This window comes from Schistocerca gregaria, chromosome 5 (genome assembly GCF_023897955.1).
Source record: "Schistocerca gregaria isolate iqSchGreg1 chromosome 5, iqSchGreg1.2, whole genome shotgun sequence".
Classification (NCBI taxonomy): Eukaryota; Metazoa; Arthropoda; class Insecta; order Orthoptera; family Acrididae; genus Schistocerca; species Schistocerca gregaria.
The window spans coordinates 237641169-237665059 of record NC_064924.1 but is presented as its reverse complement, the minus strand read 5'-3'; the positions used below and the strand labels follow the sequence as shown (position 1 = coordinate 237665059).

Below are 23891 nucleotides of genomic sequence, written 5' to 3'. Positions count from 1 at the left end.
CCTTCCACCTCGAAGGCGACGCGCAGTGCGGCGCGCCGCCACGTGGGTCAGACGCACAACACAGCTGCTCGTTGCACCGCCTGTCATTCGTTTGTTCGACAAAGTATCCATCTCTTGTAGCGACGAAAGGTAAATTTTTGTTTACAAATTTGCCGTTGTGCACTGCTACAAAACAATATGCCCTGACGTATTTCACAACATTTCTGTCACTTCATACTGTTTTGTTATTTCCAGAGACTCTTTGGAAGTCTTCCTCGGCGCACTCTTTTCAAACTGAGTTCCTTAATATCGTATCTTACGATAGTTTAAAATCAGTATGGAAGCATCTTTGTCACATGAGAAAGGTAGCATGAAAAAAGGGCTGGCAGGGGTAGTGACAAGATAGCAAGAAATGAAGACAGAGGGAAGCGTTCTCACCTGCCTGACACTCGTCGCGCTTCCAGATATTTGCGTAATTTGCACGGTTCATTCTCGGCTGTCCCCTTCCGTCCCGACTTGTCCCGACTTAGCTCGACTGCCGCTCGCTGCCGCTCGGGTCGCGGTCCATATGACAGCACAAGTACGAGAAGCATCTGCGAGATGGGCGCGGCCCGAACCGGCGAGTCCGAGGCGCCGTGTGCGGGCGTTCGGAGCTACCAGTGCCGCTCTGTGCTGCGCCGTGCCGTGGAAAGGTGCGAAAACATGCACACAAGACACAGGCTTTTCGGCAAAGTATATATCTCTTGTAGCGACGAAAGGTAAATTTTTGTTTACAAATTTGCCCTTGTGCACTGCTACAAAACAATATGCCCTGACGTTTTTCACAACATTTCTGTCACTTCATACTGTTTTTATTATTCCAGAGACTCTTTGGAAGTCTTCCTTGGCGCACTCTTTTCAAACTGAATTCCTTAATATCGTATCTAACGATAGTTTAAAATCAGTATGGAAGCATCTTTGTCACTTGAGAAAGGTAGCATGAAAAAAGGGCTGGCAGGAGTAGTGACAAGAAAGCAAGAAATGAAGACAGCCAGAGTTCCCAGGCGGTCGCCGATCCGAATACTGACGTTGTTGCTTTTCTTCGGTGGTCAGACGGGAACAGGTCTTTCTTTAATGTAGTTAGTTTTTGGAATTTAGTGCTCCTACAAAACAGTACTCTCTGACGCGTTTCAAGAGCACATCTGTCGATTCGCAGTGTTTCGTTATTTTCAACGAGATCCTAGCACTCTTCCTCCGCGCATTCTTGTTCAAACTGAGTTCATTACTGTAATTTCGCATCTTACGTTTAATACAGTAGTTTAAAATGCTTGTGGAAGCATCTTTGTCGCACCTGAGAGTTTGCATGAAAAGAGGGCTGGCAGGTGTAGTGACATAAAATTTAAAAGAAGAGAGGGAGCCAACAGCACCCGGTGTTCCCAGGCGGTCACCCATCCAAGTACTAACCGGGCCCGATGTTGCTTAACTTCGGTGATCGGACGAGAACCGGTGTATTCAACATGGTATGGCCGTTGGCGTCCTTATACAGTAGCCGCACGGCAGAAGAAGGCTTCGCCTCTCCTCCCAACACACGCAATCGCCGTTTTCGGTGGCACATTTGACGCAAAGCACGTCCTTCCACCTCGAAGGCGACGCGCAGTGCGGCGCGCCGCCACGTGGGTCAGACGCACAACACAGCTGCTCGTTGCACCGCCTGTCATTCGTTTGTTCGACAAAGTATCCATCTCTTGTAGCGACGAAAGGTAAATTTTTGTTTACAAATTTGCCGTTGTGCACTGCTACAAAACAATATGCCCTGACGTATTTCACAACATTTCTGTCACTTCATACTGTTTTGTTATTTCCAGAGACTCTTTGGAAGTCTTCCTCGGCGCACTCTTTTCAAACTGAGTTCCTTAATATCGTATCTTACGATAGTTTAAAATCAGTATGGAAGCATCTTTGTCACATGAGAAAGGTAGCATGAAAAAAGGGCTGGCAGGGGTAGTGACAAGATAGCAAGAAATGAAGACAGAGGGAAGCGTTCTCACCTGCCTGACACTCGTCGCGCTTCCAGATATTTGCGTAATTTGCACGGTTCATTCTCGGCTGTCCCCTTCCGTCCCGACTTGTCCCGACTTAGCTCGACTGCCGCTCGCTGCCGCTCGGGTCGCGGTCCATATGACAGCACAAGTACGAGAAGCATCTGCGAGATGGGCGCGGCCCGAACCGGCGAGTCCGAGGCGCCGTGTGCGGGCGTTCGGAGCTACCAGTGCCGCTCTGTGCTGCGCCGTGCCGTGGAAAGGTGCGAAAACATGCACACAAGACACAGGCTTTTCGGCAAAGTATATATCTCTTGTAGCGACGAAAGGTAAATTTTTGTTTACAAATTTGCCCTTGTGCACTGCTACAAAACAATATGCCCTGACGTTTTTCACAACATTTCTGTCACTTCATACTGTTTTTATTATTCCAGAGACTCTTTGGAAGTCTTCCTTGGCGCACTCTTTTCAAACTGAATTCCTTAATATCGTATCTAACGATAGTTTAAAATCAGTATGGAAGCATCTTTGTCACTTGAGAAAGGTAGCATGAAAAAAGGGCTGGCAGGAGTAGTGACAAGAAAGCAAGAAATGAAGACAGCCAGAGTTCCCAGGCGGTCGCCGATCCGAATACTGACGTTGTTGCTTTTCTTCGGTGGTCAGACGGGAACAGGTCTTTCTTTAATGTAGTTAGTTTTTGGAATTTAGTGCTCCTACAAAACAGTACTCTCTGACGCGTTTCAAGAGCACATCTGTCGATTCGCAGTGTTTCGTTATTTTCAACGAGATCCTAGCACTCTTCCTCCGCGCATTCTTGTTCAAACTGAGTTCATTACTGTAATTTCGCATCTTACGTTTAATACAGTAGTTTAAAATGCTTGTGGAAGCATCTTTGTCGCACCTGAGAGTTTGCATGAAAAGAGGGCTGGCAGGTGTAGTGACATAAAATTTAAAAGAAGAGAGGGAGCCAACAGCACCCGGTGTTCCCAGGCGGTCACCCATCCAAGTACTAACCGGGCCCGATGTTGCTTAACTTCGGTGATCGGACGAGAACCGGTGTATTCAAAATGGTATGGCCGTTGGCGTCCTTATACAGTAGCCGCACGGCAGAAGAAGGCTTCGCCTCTCCTCCCAACACACGCAATCGCCGTTTTCGGTGGCACATTTGACGCAAAGCACGTCCTTCCACCTCGAAGGCGACGCGCAGTGCGGCGCGCCGCCACGTGGGTCAGACGCACAACACAGCTGCTCGTTGCACCGCCTGTCATTCGTTTGTTCGACAAAGTATCCATCTCTTGTAGCGACGAAAGGTAAATTTTTGTTTACAAATTTGCCGTTGTGCACTGCTACAAAACAATATGCCCTGACGTATTTCACAACATTTCTGTCACTTCATACTGTTTTGTTATTTCCAGAGACTCTTTGGAAGTCTTCCTCGGCGCACTCTTTTCAAACTGAGTTCCTTAATATCGTATCTTACGATAGTTTAAAATCAGTATGGAAGCATCTTTGTCACATGAGAAAGGTAGCATGAAAAAAGGGCTGGCAGGGGTAGTGACAAGATAGCAAGAAATGAAGACAGAGGGAAGCGTTCTCACCTGCCTGACACTCGTCGCGCTTCCAGATATTTGCGTAATTTGCACGGTTCATTCTCGGCTGTCCCCTTCCGTCCCGACTTGTCCCGACTTAGCTCGACTGCCGCTCGCTGCCGCTCGGGTCGCGGTCCATATGACAGCACAAGTACGAGAAGCATCTGCGAGATGGGCGCGGCCCGAACCGGCGAGTCCGAGGCGCCGTGTGCGGGCGTTCGGAGCTACCAGTGCCGCTCTGTGCTGCGCCATGCCGTGGAAAGGTGCGAAAACATGCACACAAGACACAGGCTTTTCGGCAAAGTATATATCTCTTGTAGCGACGAAAGGTAAATTTTTGTTTACAAATTTGCCCTTGTGCACTGCTACAAAACAATATGCCCTGACGTTTTTCACAACATTTCTGTCACTTCATACTGTTTTTATTATTCCAGAGACTCTTTGGAAGTCTTCCTTGGCGCACTCTTTTCAAACTGAATTCCTTAATATCGTATCTAACGATAGTTTAAAATCAGTATGGAAGCATCTTTGTCACTTGAGAAAGGTAGCATGAAAAAAGGGCTGGCAGGAGTAGTGACAAGAAAGCAAGAAATGAAGACAGCCAGAGTTCCCAGGCGGTCGCCGATCCGAATACTGACGTTGTTGCTTTTCTTCGGTGGTCAGACGGGAACAGGTCTTTCTTTAATGTAGTTAGTTTTTGGAATTTAGTGCTCCTACAAAACAGTACTCTCTGACGCGTTTCAAGAGCACATCTGTCGATTCGCAGTGTTTCGTTATTTTCAACGAGATCCTAGCACTCTTCCTCCGCGCATTCTTGTTCAAACTGAGTTCATTACTGTAATTTCGCATCTTACGTTTAATACAGTAGTTTAAAATGCTTGTGGAAGCATCTTTGTCGCACCTGAGAGTTTGCATGAAAAGAGGGCTGGCAGGTGTAGTGACATAAAATTTAAAAGAAGAGAGGGAGCCAACAGCACCCGGTGTTCCCAGGCGGTCACCCATCCAAGTACTAACCGGGCCCGATGTTGCTTAACTTCGGTGATCGGACGAGAACCGGTGTATTCAACATGGTATGGCCGTTGGCGTCCTTATACAGTAGCCGCACGGCAGAAGAAGGCTTCGCCTCTCCTCCCAACACACGCAATCGCCGTTTTCGGTGGCACATTTGACGCAAAGCACGTCCTTCCACCTCGAAGGCGACGCGCAGTGCGGCGCGCCGCCACGTGGGTCAGACGCACAACACAGCTGCTCGTTGCACCGCCTGTCATTCGTTTGTTCGACAAAGTATCCATCTCTTGTAGCGACGAAAGGTAAATTTTTGTTTACAAATTTGCCGCTGTGCACTGCTACAAAACAATATGCCCTGACGTATTTCACAACATTTCTGTCACTTCATACTGTTTTGTTATTTCCAGAGACTCTTTGGAAGTCTTCCTCGGCGCACTCTTTTCAAACTGAGTTCCTTAATATCGTATCTTACGATAGTTTAAAATCAGTATGGAAGCATCTTTGTCACATGAGAAAGGTAGCATGAAAAAAGGGCTGGCAGGGGTAGTGACAAGATAGCAAGAAATGAAGACAGAGGGAAGCGTTCTCACCTGCCTGACACTCGTCGCGCTTCCAGATATTTGCGTAATTTGCACGGTTCATTCTCGGCTGTCCCCTTCCGTCCCGACTTGTCCCGACTTAGCTCGACTGCCGCTCGCTGCCGCTCGGGTCGCGGTCCATATGACAGCACAAGTACGAGAAGCATCTGCGAGATGGGCGCGGCCCGAACCGGCGAGTCCGAGGCGCCGTGTGCGGGCGTTCGGAGCTACCAGTGCCGCTCTGTGCTGCGCCGTGCCGTGGAAAGGTGCGAAAACATGCACACAAGACACAGGCTTTTCGGCAAAGTATATATCTCTTGTAGCGACGAAAGGTAAATTTTTGTTTACAAATTTGCCCTTGTGCACTGCTACAAAACAATATGCCCTGACGTTTTTCACAACATTTCTGTCACTTCATACTGTTTTTATTATTCCAGAGACTCTTTGGAAGTCTTCCTTGGCGCACTCTTTTCAAACTGAATTCCTTAATATCGTATCTAACGATAGTTTAAAATCAGTATGGAAGCATCTTTGTCACTTGAGAAAGGTAGCATGAAAAAAGGGCTGGCAGGAGTAGTGACAAGAAAGCAAGAAATGAAGACAGCCAGAGTTCCCAGGCGGTCGCCGATCCGAATACTGACGTTGTTGCTTTTCTTCGGTGGTCAGACGGGAACAGGTCTTTCTTTAATGTAGTTAGTTTTTGGAATTTAGTGCTCCTACAAAACAGTACTCTCTGACGCGTTTCAAGAGCACATCTGTCGATTCGCAGTGTTTCGTTATTTTCAACGAGATCCTAGCACTCTTCCTCCGCGCATTCTTGTTCAAACTGAGTTCATTACTGTAATTTCGCATCTTACGTTTAATACAGTAGTTTAAAATGCTTGTGGAAGCATCTTTGTCGCACCTGAGAGTTTGCATGAAAAGAGGGCTGGCAGGTGTAGTGACATAAAATTTAAAAGAAGAGAGGGAGCCAACAGCACCCGGTGTTCCCAGGCGGTCACCCATCCAAGTACTAACCGGGCCCGATGTTGCTTAACTTCGGTGATCGGACGAGAACCGGTGTATTCAACATGGTATGGCCGTTGGCGTCCTTATACAGTAGCCGCACGGCAGAAGAAGGCTTCGCCTCTCCTCCCAACACACGCAATCGCCGTTTTCGGTGGCACATTTGACGCAAAGCACGTCCTTCCACCTCGAAGGCGACGCGCAGTGCGGCGCGCCGCCACGTGGGTCAGACGCACAACACAGCTGCTCGTTGCACCGCCTGTCATTCGTTTGTTCGACAAAGTATCCATCTCTTGTAGCGACGAAAGGTAAATTTTTGTTTACAAATTTGCCGTTGTGCACTGCTACAAAACAATATGCCCTGACGTATTTCACAACATTTCTGTCACTTCATACTGTTTTGTTATTTCCAGAGACTCTTTGGAAGTCTTCCTCGGCGCACTCTTTTCAAACTGAGTTCCTTAATATCGTATCTTACGATAGTTTAAAATCAGTATGGAAGCATCTTTGTCACATGAGAAAGGTAGCATGAAAAAAGGGCTGGCAGGGGTAGTGACAAGATAGCAAGAAATGAAGACAGAGGGAAGCGTTCTCACCTGCCTGACACTCGTCGCGCTTCCAGATATTTGCGTAATTTGCACGGTTCATTCTCGGCTGTCCCCTTCCGTCCCGACTTGTCCCGACTTAGCTCGACTGCCGCTCGCTGCCGCTCGGGTCGCGGTCCATATGACAGCACAAGTACGAGAAGCATCTGCGAGATGGGCGCGGCCCGAACCGGCGAGTCCGAGGCGCCGTGTGCGGGCGTTCGGAGCTACCAGTGCCGCTCTGTGCTGCGCCATGCCGTGGAAAGGTGCGAAAACATGCACACAAGACACAGGCTTTTCGGCAAAGTATATATCTCTTGTAGCGACGAAAGGTAAATTTTTGTTTACAAATTTGCCCTTGTGCACTGCTACAAAACAATATGCCCTGACGTTTTTCACAACATTTCTGTCACTTCATACTGTTTTTATTATTCCAGAGACTCTTTGGAAGTCTTCCTTGGCGCACTCTTTTCAAACTGAATTCCTTAATATCGTATCTAACGATAGTTTAAAATCAGTATGGAAGCATCTTTGTCACTTGAGAAAGGTAGCATGAAAAAAGGGCTGGCAGGAGTAGTGACAAGAAAGCAAGAAATGAAGACAGCCAGAGTTCCCAGGCGGTCGCCGATCCGAATACTGACGTTGTTGCTTTTCTTCGGTGGTCAGACGGGAACAGGTCTTTCTTTAATGTAGTTAGTTTTTGGAATTTAGTGCTCCTACAAAACAGTACTCTCTGACGCGTTTCAAGAGCACATCTGTCGATTCGCAGTGTTTCGTTATTTTCAACGAGATCCTAGCACTCTTCCTCCGCGCATTCTTGTTCAAACTGAGTTCATTACTGTAATTTCGCATCTTACGTTTAATACAGTAGTTTAAAATGCTTGTGGAAGCATCTTTGTCGCACCTGAGAGTTTGCATGAAAAGAGGGCTGGCAGGTGTAGTGACATAAAATTTAAAAGAAGAGAGGGAGCCAACAGCACCCGGTGTTCCCAGGCGGTCACCCATCCAAGTACTAACCGGGCCCGATGTTGCTTAACTTCGGTGATCGGACGAGAACCGGTGTATTCAACATGGTATGGCCGTTGGCGTCCTTATACAGTAGCCGCACGGCAGAAGAAGGCTTCGCCTCTCCTCCCAACACACGCAATCGCCGTTTTCGGTGGCACATTTGACGCAAAGCACGTCCTTCCACCTCGAAGGCGACGCGCAGTGCGGCGCGCCGCCACGTGGGTCAGACGCACAACACAGCTGCTCGTTGCACCGCCTGTCATTCGTTTGTTCGACAAAGTATCCATCTCTTGTAGCGACGAAAGGTAAATTTTTGTTTACAAATTTGCCGTTGTGCACTGCTACAAAACAATATGCCCTGACGTATTTCACAACATTTCTGTCACTTCATACTGTTTTGTTATTTCCAGAGACTCTTTGGAAGTCTTCCTCGGCGCACTCTTTTCAAACTGAGTTCCTTAATATCGTATCTTACGATAGTTTAAAATCAGTATGGAAGCATCTTTGTCACATGAGAAAGGTAGCATGAAAAAAGGGCTGGCAGGGGTAGTGACAAGATAGCAAGAAATGAAGACAGAGGGAAGCGTTCTCACCTGCCTGACACTCGTCGCGCTTCCAGATATTTGCGTAATTTGCACGGTTCATTCTCGGCTGTCCCCTTCCGTCCCGACTTGTCCCGACTGCCGCTCGCTGCCGCTCGGGTCGCGGTCCATATGACAGCACAAGTACGAGAAGCATCTGCGAGATGGGCGCGGCCCGAACCGGCGAGTCCGAGGCGCCGTGTGCGGGCGTTCGGAGCTACCAGTGCCGCTCTGTGCTGCGCCGTGCCGTGGAAAGGTGCGAAAACATGCACACAAGACACAGGCTTTTCGGCAAAGTATATATCTCTTGTAGCGACGAAAGGTAAATTTTTGTTTACAAATTTGCCCTTGTGCACTGCTACAAAACAATATGCCCTGACGTTTTTCACAACATTTCTGTCACTTCATACTGTTTTTATTATTCCAGAGACTCTTTGGAAGTCTTCCTTGGCGCACTCTTTTCAAACTGAATTCCTTAATATCGTATCTAACGATAGTTTAAAATCAGTATGGAAGCATCTTTGTCACTTGAGAAAGGTAGCATGAAAAAAGGGCTGGCAGGAGTAGTGACAAGAAAGCAAGAAATGAAGACAGCCAGAGTTCCCAGGCGGTCGCCGATCCGAATACTGACGTTGTTGCTTTTCTTCGGTGGTCAGACGGGAACAGGTCTTTCTTTAATGTAGTTAGTTTTTGGAATTTAGTGCTCCTACAAAACAGTACTCTCTGACGCGTTTCAAGAGCACATCTGTCGATTCGCAGTGTTTCGTTATTTTCAACGAGATCCTAGCACTCTTCCTCCGCGCATTCTTGTTCAAACTGAGTTCATTACTGTAATTTCGCATCTTACGTTTAATACAGTAGTTTAAAATGCTTGTGGAAGCATCTTTGTCGCACCTGAGAGTTTGCATGAAAAGAGGGCTGGCAGGTGTAGTGACATAAAATTTAAAAGAAGAGAGGGAGCCAACAGCACCCGGTGTTCCCAGGCGGTCACCCATCCAAGTACTAACCGGGCCCGATGTTGCTTAACTTCGGTGATCGGACGAGAACCGGTGTATTCAACATGGTATGGCCGTTGGCGTCCTTATACAGTAGCCGCACGGCAGAAGAAGGCTTCGCCTCTCCTCCCAACACACGCAATCGCCGTTTTCGGTGGCACATTTGACGCAAAGCACGTCCTTCCACCTCGAAGGCGACGCGCAGTGCGGCGCGCCGCCACGTGGGTCAGACGCACAACACAGCTGCTCGTTGCACCGCCTGTCATTCGTTTGTTCGACAAAGTATCCATCTCTTGTAGCGACGAAAGGTAAATTTTTGTTTACAAATTTGCCGTTGTGCACTGCTACAAAACAATATGCCCTGACGTATTTCACAACATTTCTGTCACTTCATACTGTTTTGTTATTTCCAGAGACTCTTTGGAAGTCTTCCTCGGCGCACTCTTTTCAAACTGAGTTCCTTAATATCGTATCTTACGATAGTTTAAAATCAGTATGGAAGCATCTTTGTCACATGAGAAAGGTAGCATGAAAAAAGGGCTGGCAGGGGTAGTGACAAGATAGCAAGAAATGAAGACAGAGGGAAGCGTTCTCACCTGCCTGACACTCGTCGCGCTTCCAGATATTTGCGTAATTTGCACGGTTCATTCTCGGCTGTCCCCTTCCGTCCCGACTTGTCCCGACTTAGCTCGACTGCCGCTCGCTGCCGCTCGGGTCGCGGTCCATATGACAGCACAAGTACGAGAAGCATCTGCGAGATGGGCGCGGCCCGAACCGGCGAGTCCGAGGCGCCGTGTGCGGGCGTTCGGAGCTACCAGTGCCGCTCTGTGCTGCGCCATGCCGTGGAAAGGTGCGAAAACATGCACACAAGACACAGGCTTTTCGGCAAAGTATATATCTCTTGTAGCGACGAAAGGTAAATTTTTGTTTACAAATTTGCCCTTGTGCACTGCTACAAAACAATATGCCCTGACGTTTTTCACAACATTTCGGTCACTTCATACTGTTTTTATTATTCCAGAGACTCTTTGGAAGTCTTCCTTGGCGCACTCTTTTCAAACTGAATTCCTTAATATCGTATCTAACGATAGTTTAAAATCAGTATGGAAGCATCTTTGTCACTTGAGAAAGGTAGCATGAAAAAAGGGCTGGCAGGAGTAGTGACAAGAAAGCAAGAAATGAAGACAGCCAGAGTTCCCAGGCGGTCGCCGATCCGAATACTGACGTTGTTGCTTTTCTTCGGTGGTCAGACGGGAACAGGTCTTTCTTTAATGTAGTTAGTTTTTGGAATTTAGTGCTCCTACAAAACAGTACTCTCTGACGCGTTTCAAGAGCACATCTGTCGATTCGCAGTGTTTCGTTATTTTCAACGAGATCCTAGCACTCTTCCTCCGCGCATTCTTGTTCAAACTGAGTTCATTACTGTAATTTCGCATCTTACGTTTAATACAGTAGTTTAAAATGCTTGTGGAAGCATCTTTGTCGCACCTGAGAGTTTGCATGAAAAGAGGGCTGGCAGGTGTAGTGACATAAAATTTAAAAGAAGAGAGGGAGCCAACAGCACCCGGTGTTCCCAGGCGGTCACCCATCCAAGTACTAACCGGGCCCGATGTTGCTTAACTTCGGTGATCGGACGAGAACCGGTGTATTCAACATGGTATGGCCGTTGGCGTCCTTATACAGTAGCCGCACGGCAGAAGAAGGCTTCGCCTCTCCTCCCAACACACGCAATCGCCGTTTTCGGTGGCACATTTGACGCAAAGCACGTCCTTCCACCTCGAAGGCGACGCGCAGTGCGGCGCGCCGCCACGTGGGTCAGACGCACAACACAGCTGCTCGTTGCACCGCCTGTCATTCGTTTGTTCGACAAAGTATCCATCTCTTGTAGCGACGAAAGGTAAATTTTTGTTTACAAATTTGCCGTTGTGCACTGCTACAAAACAATATGCCCTGACGTATTTCACAACATTTCTGTCACTTCATACTGTTTTGTTATTTCCAGAGACTCTTTGGAAGTCTTCCTCGGCGCACTCTTTTCAAACTGAGTTCCTTAATATCGTATCTTACGATAGTTTAAAATCAGTATGGAAGCATCTTTGTCACATGAGAAAGGTAGCATGAAAAAAGGGCTGGCAGGGGTAGTGACAAGATAGCAAGAAATGAAGACAGAGGGAAGCGTTCTCACCTGCCTGACACTCGTCGCGCTTCCAGATATTTGCGTAATTTGCACGGTTCATTCTCGGCTGTCCCCTTCCGTCCCGACTTGTCCCGACTTAGCTCGACTGCCGCTCGCTGCCGCTCGGGTCGCGGTCCATATGACAGCACAAGTACGAGAAGCATCTGCGAGATGGGCGCGGCCCGAACCGGCGAGTCCGAGGCGCCGTGTGCGGGCGTTCGGAGCTACCAGTGCCGCTCTGTGCTGCGCCATGCCGTGGAAAGGTGCGAAAACATGCACACAAGACACAGGCTTTTCGGCAAAGTATATATCTCTTGTAGCGACGAAAGGTAAATTTTTGTTTACAAATTTGCCCTTGTGCACTGCTACAAAACAATATGCCCTGACGTTTTTCACAACATTTCTGTCACTTCATACTGTTTTTATTATTCCAGAGACTCTTTGGAAGTCTTCCTTGGCGCACTCTTTTCAAACTGAATTCCTTAATATCGTATCTAACGATAGTTTAAAATCAGTATGGAAGCATCTTTGTCACTTGAGAAAGGTAGCATGAAAAAAGGGCTGGCAGGAGTAGTGACAAGAAAGCAAGAAATGAAGACAGCCAGAGTTCCCAGGCGGTCGCCGATCCGAATACTGACGTTGTTGCTTTTCTTCGGTGGTCAGACGGGAACAGGTCTTTCTTTAATGTAGTTAGTTTTTGGAATTTAGTGCTCCTACAAAACAGTACTCTCTGACGCGTTTCAAGAGCACATCTGTCGATTCGCAGTGTTTCGTTATTTTCAACGAGATCCTAGCACTCTTCCTCCGCGCATTCTTGTTCAAACTGAGTTCATTACTGTAATTTCGCATCTTACGTTTAATACAGTAGTTTAAAATGCTTGTGGAAGCATCTTTGTCGCACCTGAGAGTTTGCATGAAAAGAGGGCTGGCAGGTGTAGTGACATAAAATTTAAAAGAAGAGAGGGAGCCAACAGCACCCGGTGTTCCCAGGCGGTCACCCATCCAAGTACTAACCGGGCCCGATGTTGCTTAACTTCGGTGATCGGACGAGAACCGGTGTATTCAACATGGTATGGCCGTTGGCGTCCTTATACAGTAGCCGCACGGCAGAAGAAGGCTTCGCCTCTCCTCCCAACACACGCAATCGCCGTTTTCGGTGGCACATTTGACGCAAAGCACGTCCTTCCACCTCGAAGGCGACGCGCAGTGCGGCGCGCCGCCACGTGGGTCAGACGCACAACACAGCTGCTCGTTGCACCGCCTGTCATTCGTTTGTTCGACAAAGTATCCATCTCTTGTAGCGACGAAAGGTAAATTTTTGTTTACAAATTTGCCGTTGTGCACTGCTACAAAACAATATGCCCTGACGTATTTCACAACATTTCTGTCACTTCATACTGTTTTGTTATTTCCAGAGACTCTTTGGAAGTCTTCCTCGGCGCACTCTTTTCAAACTGAGTTCCTTAATATCGTATCTTACGATAGTTTAAAATCAGTATGGAAGCATCTTTGTCACATGAGAAAGGTAGCATGAAAAAAGGGCTGGCAGGGGTAGTGACAAGATAGCAAGAAATGAAGACAGAGGGAAGCGTTCTCACCTGCCTGACACTCGTCGCGCTTCCAGATATTTGCGTAATTTGCACGGTTCATTCTCGGCTGTCCCCTTCCGTCCCGACTTGTCCCGACTTAGCTCGACTGCCGCTCGCTGCCGCTCGGGTCGCGGTCCATATGACAGCACAAGTACGAGAAGCATCTGCGAGATGGGCGCGGCCCGAACCGGCGAGTCCGAGGCGCCGTGTGCGGGCGTTCGGAGCTACCAGTGCCGCTCTGTGCTGCGCCATGCCGTGGAAAGGTGCGAAAACATGCACACAAGACACAGGCTTTTCGGCAAAGTATATATCTCTTGTAGCGACGAAAGGTAAATTTTTGTTTACAAATTTGCCCTTGTGCACTGCTACAAAACAATATGCCCTGACGTTTTTCACAACATTTCTGTCACTTCATACTGTTTTTATTATTCCAGAGACTCTTTGGAAGTCTTCCTTGGCGCACTCTTTTCAAACTGAATTCCTTAATATCGTATCTAACGATAGTTTAAAATCAGTATGGAAGCATCTTTGTCACTTGAGAAAGGTAGCATGAAAAAAGGGCTGGCAGGAGTAGTGACAAGAAAGCAAGAAATGAAGACAGCCAGAGTTCCCAGGCGGTCGCCGATCCGAATACTGACGTTGTTGCTTTTCTTCGGTGGTCAGACGGGAACAGGTCTTTCTTTAATGTAGTTAGTTTTTGGAATTTAGTGCTCCTACAAAACAGTACTCTCTGACGCGTTTCAAGAGCACATCTGTCGATTCGCAGTGTTTCGTTATTTTCAACGAGATCCTAGCACTCTTCCTCCGCGCATTCTTGTTCAAACTGAGTTCATTACTGTAATTTCGCATCTTACGTTTAATACAGTAGTTTAAAATGCTTGTGGAAGCATCTTTGTCGCACCTGAGAGTTTGCATGAAAAGAGGGCTGGCAGGTGTAGTGACATAAAATTTAAAAGAAGAGAGGGAGCCAACAGCACCCGGTGTTCCCAGGCGGTCACCCATCCAAGTACTAACCGGGCCCGATGTTGCTTAACTTCGGTGATCGGACGAGAACCGGTGTATTCAACATGGTATGGCCGTTGGCGTCCTTATACAGTAGCCGCACGGCAGAAGAAGGCTTCGCCTCTCCTCCCAACACACGCAATCGCCGTTTTCGGTGGCACATTTGACGCAAAGCACGTCCTTCCACCTCGAAGGCGACGCGCAGTGCGGCGCGCCGCCACGTGGGTCAGACGCACAACACAGCTGCTCGTTGCACCGCCTGTCATTCGTTTGTTCGACAAAGTATCCATCTCTTGTAGCGACGAAAGGTAAATTTTTGTTTACAAATTTGCCGTTGTGCACTGCTACAAAACAATATGCCCTGACGTATTTCACAACATTTCTGTCACTTCATACTGTTTTGTTATTTCCAGAGACTCTTTGGAAGTCTTCCTCGGCGCACTCTTTTCAAACTGAGTTCCTTAATATCGTATCTTACGATAGTTTAAAATCAGTATGGAAGCATCTTTGTCACATGAGAAAGGTAGCATGAAAAAAGGGCTGGCAGGGGTAGTGACAAGATAGCAAGAAATGAAGACAGAGGGAAGCGTTCTCACCTGCCTGACACTCGTCGCGCTTCCAGATATTTGCGTAATTTGCACGGTTCATTCTCGGCTGTCCCCTTCCGTCCCGACTTGTCCCGACTTAGCTCGACTGCCGCTCGCTGCCGCTCGGGTCGCGGTCCATATGACAGCACAAGTACGAGAAGCATCTGCGAGATGGGCGCGGCCCGAACCGGCGAGTCCGAGGCGCCGTGTGCGGGCGTTCGGAGCTACCAGTGCCGCTCTGTGCTGCGCCGTGCCGTGGAAAGGTGCGAAAACATGCACACAAGACACAGGCTTTTCGGCAAAGTATATATCTCTTGTAGCGACGAAAGGTAAATTTTTGTTTACAAATTTGCCCTTGTGCACTGCTACAAAACAATATGCCCTGACGTTTTTCACAACATTTCTGTCACTTCATACTGTTTTTATTATTCCAGAGACTCTTTGGAAGTCTTCCTTGGCGCACTCTTTTCAAACTGAATTCCTTAATATCGTATCTAACGATAGTTTAAAATCAGTATGGAAGCATCTTTGTCACTTGAGAAAGGTAGCATGAAAAAAGGGCTGGCAGGAGTAGTGACAAGAAAGCAAGAAATGAAGACAGCCAGAGTTCCCAGGCGGTCGCCGATCCGAATACTGACGTTGTTGCTTTTCTTCGGTGGTCAGACGGGAACAGGTCTTTCTTTAATGTAGTTAGTTTTTGGAATTTAGTGCTCCTACAAAACAGTACTCTCTGACGCGTTTCAAGAGCACATCTGTCGATTCGCAGTGTTTCGTTATTTTCAACGAGATCCTAGCACTCTTCCTCCGCGCATTCTTGTTCAAACTGAGTTCATTACTGTAATTTCGCATCTTACGTTTAATACAGTAGTTTAAAATGCTTGTGGAAGCATCTTTGTCGCACCTGAGAGTTTGCATGAAAAGAGGGCTGGCAGGTGTAGTGACATAAAATTTAAAAGAAGAGAGGGAGCCAACAGCACCCGGTGTTCCCAGGCGGTCACCCATCCAAGTACTAACCGGGCCCGATGTTGCTTAACTTCGGTGATCGGACGAGAACCGGTGTATTCAACATGGTATGGCCGTTGGCGTCCTTATACAGTAGCCGCACGGCAGAAGAAGGCTTCGCCTCTCCTCCCAACACACGCAATCGCCGTTTTCGGTGGCACATTTGACGCAAAGCACGTCCTTCCACCTCGAAGGCGACGCGCAGTGCGGCGCGCCGCCACGTGGGTCAGACGCACAACACAGCTGCTCGTTGCACCGCCTGTCATTCGTTTGTTCGACAAAGTATCCATCTCTTGTAGCGACGAAAGGTAAATTTTTGTTTACAAATTTGCCGTTGTGCACTGCTACAAAACAATATGCCCTGACGTATTTCACAACATTTCTGTCACTTCATACTGTTTTGTTATTTCCAGAGACTCTTTGGAAGTCTTCCTCGGCGCACTCTTTTCAAACTGAGTTCCTTAATATCGTATCTTACGATAGTTTAAAATCAGTATGGAAGCATCTTTGTCACATGAGAAAGGTAGCATGAAAAAAGGGCTGGCAGGGGTAGTGACAAGATAGCAAGAAATGAAGACAGAGGGAAGCGTTCTCACCTGCCTGACACTCGTCGCGCTTCCAGATATTTGCGTAATTTGCACGGTTCATTCTCGGCTGTCCCCTTCCGTCCCGACTTGTCCCGACTTAGCGCGACTGCCGCTCGCTGCCGCTCGGGTCGCGGTCCATATGACAGCACAAGTACGAGAAGCATCTGCGAGATGGGCGCGGCCCGAACCGGCGAGTCCGAGGCGCCGTGTGCGGGCGTTCGGAGCTACCAGTGCCGCTCTGTGCTGCGCCATGCCGTGGAAAGGTGCGAAAACATGCACACAAGACACAGGCTTTTCGGCAAAGTATATATCTCTTGTAGCGACGAAAGGTAAATTTTTGTTTACAAATTTGCCCTTGTGCACTGCTACAAAACAATATGCCCTGACGTTTTTCACAACATTTCTGTCACTTCATACTGTTTTTATTATTCCAGAGACTCTTTGGAAGTCTTCCTTGGCGCACTCTTTTCAAACTGAATTCCTTAATATCGTATCTAACGATAGTTTAAAATCAGTATGGAAGCATCTTTGTCACTTGAGAAAGGTAGCATGAAAAAAGGGCTGGCAGGAGTAGTGACAAGAAAGCAAGAAATGAAGACAGCCAGAGTTCCCAGGCGGTCGCCGATCCGAATACTGACGTTGTTGCTTTTCTTCGGTGGTCAGACGGGAACAGGTCTTTCTTTAATGTAGTTAGTTTTTGGAATTTAGTGCTCCTACAAAACAGTACTCTCTGACGCGTTTCAAGAGCACATCTGTCGATTCGCAGTGTTTCGTTATTTTCAACGAGATCCTAGCACTCTTCCTCCGCGCATTCTTGTTCAAACTGAGTTCATTACTGTAATTTCGCATCTTACGTTTAATACAGTAGTTTAAAATGCTTGTGGAAGCATCTTTGTCGCACCTGAGAGTTTGCATGAAAAGAGGGCTGGCAGGTGTAGTGACATAAAATTTAAAAGAAGAGAGGGAGCCAACAGCACCCGGTGTTCCCAGGCGGTCACCCATCCAAGTACTAACCGGGCCCGATGTTGCTTAACTTCGGTGATCGGACGAGAACCGGTGTATTCAACATGGTATGGCCGTTGGCGTCCTTATACAGTAGCCGCACGGCAGAAGAAGGCTTCGCCTCTCCTCCCAACACACGCAATCGCCGTTTTCGGTGGCACATTTGACGCAAAGCACGTCCTTCCACCTCGAAGGCGACGCGCAGTGCGGCGCGCCGCCACGTGGGTCAGACGCACAACACAGCTGCTCGTTGCACCGCCTGTCATTCGTTTGTTCGACAAAGTATCCATCTCTTGTAGCGACGAAAGGTAAATTTTTGTTTACAAATTTGCCGTTGTGCACTGCTACAAAACAATATGCCCTGACGTATTTCACAACATTTCTGTCACTTCATACTGTTTTGTTATTTCCAGAGACTCTTTGGAAGTCTTCCTCGGCGCACTCTTTTCAAACTGAGTTCCTTAATATCGTATCTTACGATAGTTTAAAATCAGTATGGAAGCATCTTTGTCACATGAGAAAGGTAGCATGAAAAAAGGGCTGGCAGGGGTAGTGACAAGATAGCAAGAAATGAAGACAGAGGGAAGCGTTCTCACCTGCCTGACACTCGTCGCGCTTCCAGATATTTGCGTAATTTGCACGGTTCATTCTCGGCTGTCCCCTTCCGTCCCGACTTGTCCCGACTTAGCTCGACTGCCGCTCGCTGCCGCTCGGGTCGCGGTCCATATGACAGCACAAGTACGAGAAGCATCTGCGAGATGGGCGCGGCCCGAACCGGCGAGTCCGAGGCGCCGTGTGCGGGCGTTCGGAGCTACCAGTGCCGCTCTGTGCTGCGCCATGCCGTGGAAAGGTGCGAAAACATGCACACAAGACACAGGCTTTTCGGCAAAGTATATATCTCTTGTAGCGACGAAAGGTAAATTTTTGTTTACAAATTTGCCCTTGTGCACTGCTACAAAACAATATGCCCTGACGTTTTTCACAACATTTCTGTCACTTCATACTGTTTTTATTATTCCAGAGACTCTTTGGAAGTCTTCCTTGGCGCACTCTTTTCAAACTGAATTCCTTAATATCGTATCTAACGATAGTTTAAAATCAGTATGGAAGCATCTTTGTCACTTGAGAAAGGTAGCATGAAAAAAGGGCTGGCAGGAGTAGTGACAAGAAAGCAAGAAATGAAGACAGCCAGAGTTCCCAGGCGGTCGCCGATCCGAATACTGACGTTGTTGCTTTTCTTCGGTGGTCAGACGGGAACAGGTCTTTCTTTAATGTAGTTAGTTTTTGGAATTTAGTGCTCCTACAAAACAGTACTCTCTGACGCGTTTCAAGAGCACATCTGTCGATTCGCAGTGTTTCGTTATTTTCAACGAGATCCTAGCACTCTTCCTCCGCGCATTCTTGTTCAAACTGAGTTCATTACTGTAATTTCGCATCTTACGTTTAATACAGTAGTTTAAAATGCTTGTGGAAGCATCTTTGTCGCACCTGAGAGTTTGCATGAAAAGAGGGCTGGCAGGTGTAGTGACATAAAATTTAAAAGAAGAGAGGGAGCCAACAGCACCCGGTGTTCCCAGGCGGTCACCCATCCAAGTACTAACCGGGCCCGATGTTGCTTAACTTCGGTGATCGGACGAGAACCGGTGTATTCAACATGGTATGGCCGTTGGCGTCCTTATACAGTAGCCGCACGGCAGAAGAAGGCTTCGCCTCTCCTCCCAACACACGCAATCGCCGTTTTCGGTGGCACATTTGACGCAAAGCACGTCCTTCCACCTCGAAGGCGACGCGCAGTGCGGCGCGCCGCCACGTGGGTCAGACGCACAACACAGCTGCTCGTTGCACCGCCTGTCATTCGTTTGTTCGACAAAGTATCCATCTCTTGTAGCGACGAAAGGTAAATTTTTGTTTACAAATTTGCCGTTGTGCACTGCTACAAAACAATATGCCCTGACGTATTTCACAACATTTCTGTCACTTCATACTGTTTTGTTATTTCCAGAGACTCTTTGGAAGTCTTCCTCGGCGCACTCTTTTCAAACTGAGTTCCTTAATATCGTATCTTACGATAGTTTAAAATCAGTATGGAAGCATCTTTGTCACATGAGAAAGGTAGCATGAAAAAAGGGCTGGCAGGGGTAGTGACAAGATAGCAAGAAATGAAGACAGAGGGAAGCGTTCTCACCTGCCTGACACTCGTCGCGCTTCCAGATATTTGCGTAATTTGCACGGTTCATTCTCGGCTGTCCCCTTCCGTCCCGACTTGTCCCGACTTAGCTCGACTGCCGCTCGCTGCCGCTGGGGTCGCGGTCCATATGACAGCACAAGTACGAGAAGCATCTGCGAGATGGGCGCGGCCCGAACCGGCGAGTCCGAGGCGCCGTGTGCGGGCGTTCGGAGCTACCAGTGCCGCTCTGTGCTGCGCCATGCCGTGGAAAGGTGCGAAAACATGCACACAAGACACAGGCTTTTCGGCAAAGTATATATCTCTTGTAGCGACGAAAGGTAAATTTTTGTTTACAAATTTGCCCTTGTGCACTGCTACAAAACAATATGCCCTGACGTTTTTCACAACATTTCTGTCACTTCATACTGTTTTTATTATTCCAGAGACTCTTTGGAAGTCTTCCTTGGCGCACTCTTTTCAAACTGAATTCCTTAATATCGTATCTAACGATAGTTTAAAATCAGTATGGAAGCATCTTTGTCACTTGAGAAAGGTAGCATGAAAAAAGGGCTGGCAGGAGTAGTGACAAGAAAGCAAGAAATGAAGACAGCCAGAGTTCCCAGGCGGTCGCCGATCCGAATACTGACGTTGTTGCTTTTCTTCGGTGGTCAGACGGGAACAGGTCTTTCTTTAATGTAGTTAGTTTTTGGAATTTAGTGCTCCTACAAAACAGTACTCTCTGACGCGTTTCAAGAGCACATCTGTCGATTCGCAGTGTTTCGTTATTTTCAACGAGATCCTAGCACTCTTCCTCCGCGCATTCTTGTTCAAACTGAGTTCATTACTGTAATTTCGCATCTTACGTTTAATACAGTAGTTTAAAATGCTTGTGGAAGCATCTTTGTCGCACCTGAGAGTTTGCATGAAAAGAGGGCTGGCAGGTGTAGTGACATAAAATTTAAAAGAAGAGAGGGAGCCAACAGCACCCGGTGTTCCCAGGCGGTCACCCATCCAAGTACTAACCGGGCCCGATGTTGCTTAACTTCGGTGATCGGACGAGAACCGGTGTATTCAACATGGTATGGCCGTTGGCGTCCTTATACAGTAGCCGCACGGCAGAAGAAGGCTTCGCCTTTCCTCCCAACACACGCAATCGCCGTTTTCGGTGGCACATTTGACGCAAAGCACGTCCTTCCACCTCGAAGGCGACGCGCAGTGCGGCGCGCCGCCACGTGGGTCAGACGCACAACACAGCTGCTCGTTGCACCGCCTGTCATTCGTTTGTTCGACAAAGTATCCATCTCTTGTAGCGACGAAAGGTAAATTTTTGTTTACAAATTTGCCGTTGTGCACTGCTACAAAACAATATGCCCTGACGTATTTCACAACATTTCTGTCACTTCATACTGTTTTGTTATTTCCAGAGACTCTTTGGAAGTCTTCCTCGGCGCACTCTTTTCAAACTGAGTTCCTTAATATCGTATCTTACGATAGTTTAAAATCAGTATGGAAGCATCTTTGTCACATGAGAAAGGTAGCATGAAAAAAGGGCTGGCAGGGGTAGTGACAAGATAGCAAGAAATGAAGACAGAGGGAAGCGTTCTCACCTGCCTGACACTCGTCGCGCTTCCAGATATTTGCGTAATTTGCACGGTTCATTCTCGGCTGTCCCCTTCCGTCCCGACTTGTCCCGACTTAGCTCGACTGCCGCTCGCTGCCGCTCGGGTCGCGGTCCATATGACAGCACAAGTACGAGAAGCATCTGCGAGATGGGCGCGGCCCGAACCGGCGAGTCCGAGGCGCCGTGTGCGGGCGTTCGGAGCTACCAGTGCCGCTCTGTGCTGCGCCATGCCGTGGAAAGGTGCGAAAACATGCACACAAGACACAGGCTTTTCGGCAAAGTATATATCTCTTGTAGCGACGAAAGGTAAATTTTTGTTTACAAATTTGCCCTTGTGCACTGCTACAAAACAATATGCCCTGACGTTTTTCACAACATTTCGGTCACTTCATACTGTTTTTATTATTCCAGAGACTCTTTGGAAGTCTTCCTTGGCGCACTCTTTTCAAACTGAATTCCTTAATATCGTATCTAACGATAGTTTAAAATCAGTATGGAAGCATCTTTGTCACTTGAGAAAGGTAGCATGAAAAAAGGGCTGGCAGGAGTAGTGACAAGAAAGCAAGAAATGAAGACAGCCAGAGTTCCCAGGCGGTCGCCGGTCCGAATACTGACGTTGTTGCTTTTCTTCGGTGGTCAGACGGGAACAGGTCTTTCTTTAATGTAGTTAGTTTTTGGAATTTAGTGCTCCTACAAAACAGTACTCTCTGACGCGTTTCAAGAGCACATCTGTCGATTCGCAGTGTTTCGTTATTTTCAACGAGATCCTAGCACTCTTCCTCCGCGCATTCTTGTTCAAACTGAGTTCATTACTGTAATTTCGCATCTTACGTTTAATACAGTAGTTTAAAATGCTTGTGGAAGCATCTTTGTCGCACCTGAGAGTTTGCATGAAAAGAGGGCTGGCAGGTGTAGTGACATAAAATTTAAAAGAAGAGAGGGAGCCAACAGCACCCGGTGTTCCCAGGCGGTCACCCATCCAAGTACTAACCGGGCCCGATGTTGCTTAACTTCGGTGATCGGACGAGAACCGGTGTATTCAACATGGTATGGCCGTTGGCGTCCTTATACAGTAGCCGCACGGCAGAAGAAGGCTTCGCCTCTCCTCCCAACACACGCAATCGCCGTTTTCGGTGGCACATTTGACGCAAAGCACGTCCTTCCACCTCGAAGGCGACGCGCAGTGCGGCGCGCCGCCACGTGGGTCAGACGCACAACACAGCTGCTCGTTGCACCGCCTGTCATTCGTTTGTTCGACAAAGTATCCATCTCTTGTAGCGACGAAAGGTAAATTTTTGTTTACAAATTTGCCGTTGTGCACTGCTACAAAACAATATGCCCTGACGTATTTCACAACATTTCTGTCACTTCATACTGTTTTGTTATTTCCAGAGACTCTTTGGAAGTCTTCCTCGGCGCACTCTTTTCAAACTGAGTTCCTTAATATCGTATCTTACGATAGTTTAAAATCAGTATGGAAGCATCTTTGTCACATGAGAAAGGTAGCATGAAAAAAGGGCTGGCAGGGGTAGTGACAAGATAGCAAGAAATGAAGACAGAGGGAAGCGTTCTCACCTGCCTGACACTCGTCGCGCTTCCAGATATTTGCGTAATTTGCACGGTTCATTCTCGGCTGTCCCCTTCCGTCCCGACTTGTCCCGACTTAGCTCGACTGCCGCTCGCTGCCGCTCGGGTCGCGGTCCATATGACAGCACAAGTACGAGAAGCATCTGCGAGATGGGCGCGGCCCGAACCGGCGAGTCCGAGGCGCCGTGTGCGGGCGTTCGGAGCTACCAGTGCCGCTCTGTGCTGCGCCATGCCGTGGAAAGGTGCGAAAACATGCACACAAGACACAGGCTTTTCGGCAAAGTATATATCTCTTGTAGCGACGAAAGGTAAATTTTTGTTTACAAATTTGCCCTTGTGCACTGCTACAAAACAATATGCCCTGACGTTTTTCACAACATTTCTGTCACTTCATACTGTTTTTATTATTCCAGAGACTCTTTGGAAGTCTTCCTTGGCGCACTCTTTTCAAACTGAATTCCTTAATATCGTATCTAACGATAGTTTAAAATCAGTATGGAAGCATCTTTGTCACTTGAGAAAGGTAGCATGAAAAAAGGGCTGGCAGGAGTAGTGACAAGAAAGCAAGAAATGAAGACAGCCAGAGTTCCCAGGCGGTCGCCGATCCGAATACTGACGTTGTTGCTTTTCTTCGGTGGTCAGACGGGAACAGGTCTTTCTTTAATGTAGTTAGTTTTTGGAATTTAGTGCTCCTACAAAACAGTACTCTCTGACGCGTTTCAAGAGCACATCTGTCGATTCGCAGTGTTTCGTTATTTTCAACGAGATCCTAGCACTCTTCCTCCGCGCATTCTTGTTCAAACTGAGTTCATTACTGTAATTTCGCATCTTACGTTTAATACAGTAGTTTAAAATGCTTGTGGAAGCATCTTTGTCGCACCTGAGAGTTTGCATGAAAAGAGGGCTGGCAGGTGTAGTGACATAAAATTTAAAAGAAGAGAGGGAGCCAACAGCACCCGGTGTTCCCAGGCGGTCACCCATCCAAGTACTAACCGGGCCCGATGTTGCTTAACTTCGGTGATCGGACGAGAACCGGTGTATTCAACATGGTATGGCCGTTGGCGTCCTTATACAGTAGCCGCACGGCAGAAGAAGGCTTCGCCTCTCCTCCCAACACACGCAATCGCCGTTTTCGGTGGCACATTTGACGCAAAGCACGTCCTTCCACCTCGAAGGCGACGCGCAGTGCGGCGCGCCGCCACGTGGGTCAGACGCACAACACAGCT

At 47.9% G+C, this 23891-nt stretch overlaps 15 non-coding genes across 15 annotated transcripts; all 15 read right to left on the bottom strand.

Annotated features, from left to right (window-relative positions):
- Positions 1–1373: 1373 nt before the first annotated feature.
- Positions 1374–1492, bottom strand: LOC126274959 (5S ribosomal RNA). The gene has a single exon (XR_007550499.1). It is a non-coding gene; the product is annotated as a 5S ribosomal RNA (ribosomal RNA).
- Positions 1493–2962: 1470 nt separating this feature from the next.
- Positions 2963–3081, bottom strand: LOC126274053 (5S ribosomal RNA). Its single transcript, XR_007549883.1, has one exon. It is a non-coding gene; the product is annotated as a 5S ribosomal RNA (ribosomal RNA).
- A 1470-nt stretch (positions 3082–4551) lies between these two features.
- LOC126274958 (5S ribosomal RNA) lies at positions 4552–4670 on the bottom strand. The gene has a single exon (XR_007550498.1). It is a non-coding gene; the product is annotated as a 5S ribosomal RNA (ribosomal RNA).
- A 1470-nt stretch (positions 4671–6140) lies between these two features.
- LOC126274957 (5S ribosomal RNA) lies at positions 6141–6259 on the bottom strand. Its single transcript, XR_007550497.1, has one exon. It is a non-coding gene; the product is annotated as a 5S ribosomal RNA (ribosomal RNA).
- Positions 6260–7729: 1470 nt separating this feature from the next.
- LOC126274946 (5S ribosomal RNA) lies at positions 7730–7848 on the bottom strand. Its single transcript, XR_007550488.1, has one exon. It is a non-coding gene; the product is annotated as a 5S ribosomal RNA (ribosomal RNA).
- A 1460-nt stretch (positions 7849–9308) lies between these two features.
- Positions 9309–9427, bottom strand: LOC126274935 (5S ribosomal RNA). Its single transcript, XR_007550479.1, has one exon. It is a non-coding gene; the product is annotated as a 5S ribosomal RNA (ribosomal RNA).
- Positions 9428–10897: 1470 nt separating this feature from the next.
- Positions 10898–11016, bottom strand: LOC126274923 (5S ribosomal RNA). Its single transcript, XR_007550469.1, has one exon. It is a non-coding gene; the product is annotated as a 5S ribosomal RNA (ribosomal RNA).
- Positions 11017–12486: 1470 nt separating this feature from the next.
- LOC126274912 (5S ribosomal RNA) lies at positions 12487–12605 on the bottom strand. Its single transcript, XR_007550463.1, has one exon. It is a non-coding gene; the product is annotated as a 5S ribosomal RNA (ribosomal RNA).
- Positions 12606–14075: 1470 nt separating this feature from the next.
- Positions 14076–14194, bottom strand: LOC126274910 (5S ribosomal RNA). Its single transcript, XR_007550461.1, has one exon. It is a non-coding gene; the product is annotated as a 5S ribosomal RNA (ribosomal RNA).
- Positions 14195–15664: 1470 nt separating this feature from the next.
- On the bottom strand, positions 15665–15783 carry LOC126274909 (5S ribosomal RNA). The gene has a single exon (XR_007550460.1). It is a non-coding gene; the product is annotated as a 5S ribosomal RNA (ribosomal RNA).
- Positions 15784–17253: 1470 nt separating this feature from the next.
- On the bottom strand, positions 17254–17372 carry LOC126274908 (5S ribosomal RNA). The gene has a single exon (XR_007550459.1). It is a non-coding gene; the product is annotated as a 5S ribosomal RNA (ribosomal RNA).
- Positions 17373–18842: 1470 nt separating this feature from the next.
- LOC126274907 (5S ribosomal RNA) lies at positions 18843–18961 on the bottom strand. Its single transcript, XR_007550458.1, has one exon. It is a non-coding gene; the product is annotated as a 5S ribosomal RNA (ribosomal RNA).
- A 1470-nt stretch (positions 18962–20431) lies between these two features.
- Positions 20432–20550, bottom strand: LOC126274906 (5S ribosomal RNA). Its single transcript, XR_007550457.1, has one exon. It is a non-coding gene; the product is annotated as a 5S ribosomal RNA (ribosomal RNA).
- A 1470-nt stretch (positions 20551–22020) lies between these two features.
- LOC126274905 (5S ribosomal RNA) lies at positions 22021–22139 on the bottom strand. Its single transcript, XR_007550456.1, has one exon. It is a non-coding gene; the product is annotated as a 5S ribosomal RNA (ribosomal RNA).
- A 1470-nt stretch (positions 22140–23609) lies between these two features.
- Positions 23610–23728, bottom strand: LOC126274904 (5S ribosomal RNA). The gene has a single exon (XR_007550455.1). It is a non-coding gene; the product is annotated as a 5S ribosomal RNA (ribosomal RNA).
- Positions 23729–23891: the final 163 nt, after the last annotated feature.